Source organism: Prionailurus viverrinus, unplaced genomic scaffold, assembly GCF_022837055.1.
Source record: "Prionailurus viverrinus isolate Anna unplaced genomic scaffold, UM_Priviv_1.0 scaffold_59, whole genome shotgun sequence".
Taxonomy (NCBI): Eukaryota; Metazoa; Chordata; class Mammalia; order Carnivora; family Felidae; genus Prionailurus; species Prionailurus viverrinus.
The window spans coordinates 477,060-479,406 of NW_025927621.1; positions in this window are offsets into that span (position 1 = coordinate 477,060).

The window sequence follows — 2,347 nt, forward strand, 5'->3', positions numbered from 1 at the left end:
ATGGTTTTGGAAAAAACTAGACAGCAACCTGCAAAACCAAACAAGACCAACAATGGACCACCTTCTTACAATATACACAAAAATAAATCCAACATGGATAAAGACCTATGTGTGAAACCTGAAACCATAAAAATCCCAGAGGATAATGAACACAGACAGTATCTTATTTGACATTGGCTGTACAAACATCTTTGCAGATATATCTCCTGAGTTAAGGGAAACACAAGCAAAAATAATGGGACTTCGTAAAAATAAAAAGCTCTGTCACCAAGGAAATAATCAACAAAACTAAAACACCTACAGAATACTATTTGCACACGACATCTGATTAAGGCTTAGTGTCCAAAACAAATAAAGTCATACAGCACCCAAAAAAGGAGAAATTCTGATTAAAACTGGGCAGAAGACACGAATGGACATTTTCCCAAGGCAGACATACACATGGCCAAGAGACATATGAAAAGATGCTCAACAATACTGATCTTCAGGAAAACACAACTCAAAAGTACAATGAGATAACACATCATATCTTTCAGAATGACTAAAATCAATGAATGATGAAATAGCAGGTGTTGCCAAGGATGTGAGGAAAGAGAAACCCTCTTGCACTGTGGGTAGGAATGCAAACTGGTGCAGCCACACTGGAAAACATCATGGAGATTCATAAAAAAAAATGGAAATGGAACTACCTTAAGATCCAGCAATTTCACTAAGAGGTATTTACTCAAAGAATACAAAAATAATTCTTCAAAGGGATACATGCACCATGATGTTTACAGCAGCATTTTCTACAACAACCAAATTACAGAAACTTCCCAAGCATCCATCAACTGATGAATAAATTGAGATGTAGTATATGGAATGTAATATTATTTAGCCATAAAAACATGAAATCTTGTCATTTGCCACGAGCTGGAGGAGCGACAGAATGTTATGCTGGGTGAAAAAAGCCTGTCAGAGAAAGACAAATACCAGATGATTTCACTAACACATGGAAATAAGACAAATTTAAGGGGGGGGGGCGGTGAAGGACACAATGACAAACAAACAGACTCTTAACTAGGAAACAAACTGAGGGCTTCCACAGTGAGGTGACGGAATGGGTGAAACAGCTGCTGGGGATTAAGAAGCTGTTGCTGGTGCTCACCTGGGATGAGCACCGGGTGACGTGTGGAAGTGTTGCTCTATATTGGACACCTGAAACTAACATTACACTGTGTCTTCACTCACTGGAATTTAAATTAAAAGATAACATAAGGTTAATGACACCTACCTACCAGGTTTTCTGTAGTTTTCAATCACTTCACTAAGTTGGGAAAATAACCATGAACATTTTTAAAAAGCATGTATGATGTGTGGGACAGTTTGTGCCCTTACCTTGGTCTCTGGTTCCAGCAGGACTCGGAACATGGGTCCCAGCTCATTCTTCTAGAAGGTCGTGAGACGAGCATTTCATGTATCCACGTCCTAATTGAATGCAGCTCCCGTGCTTCTGAATTTCTGTTAGGGTTCCTTGTCGGAAACAAGCCTGGATCTGGAACAAACCATCGACTGCATCTATGAGGTGATGTCGTGGGACCCCTCAATCCACAAGTCCTTTGGTAAAATACGTCTTGTTCAAAAACTGTCTGGGAAGGGGTGGAATGAAACATGGGAACAGCCCAGAAAATGCAAAGGCCTGTGCAGCTCAGCGACCAGCTTGACCAGGGAAGCCACCCGGCGCCCCCTCCTCAGCACTCAGTACAACAAGGCAGCTTCTCTCTGGCGACTCAGGAGATGCCAAGTTTCTGCTAAGCTCCCAAGGTCTCCCCTGGGGCGGGTGGCAGAACCTGCTGGAAATGCAGCTCTGCTCTCTGTACTGAGGCACCAGCAGAGGCCTGAGTCCTCTGAGAGCAGTCTAAGCCCTTCCTGCTCTGAGGTGCCCTGGGTCAGAAAAGCCGATGCTGCGCCCTCTACTGGCCATCACTGCCCAGGCAGAGGAACCCGCCCGTCTGGGTCTGTGGTGCTCGAGCTCTCTCTGCTGGCCACCATGGGAATTCCTGCAATGTTGAAGACCCTGGTGGCTCAGCTGAGGGACCGAAGGTGCTCTGGGCCACTAAGCCTGTTCTCTACACTGGGAAGGGTCTTAGTGACAGGACCTAGGGCACAAAGAAATCTTTTCCTTCTCCGTTCTTGTGAGTGAAGAATGAAACCAAATTTATTAAGGTAATGGCATCATTTGTAATGCTTTAAGCAATGTTCCCAGAAAAATAGACCACCAAATTACACATGATGAACAAGAGGTTATTGTGTTTACCACCTAAGTGTTTAGGTTAGATAAAGAATGGACACCTTTGAGAGAGAGATA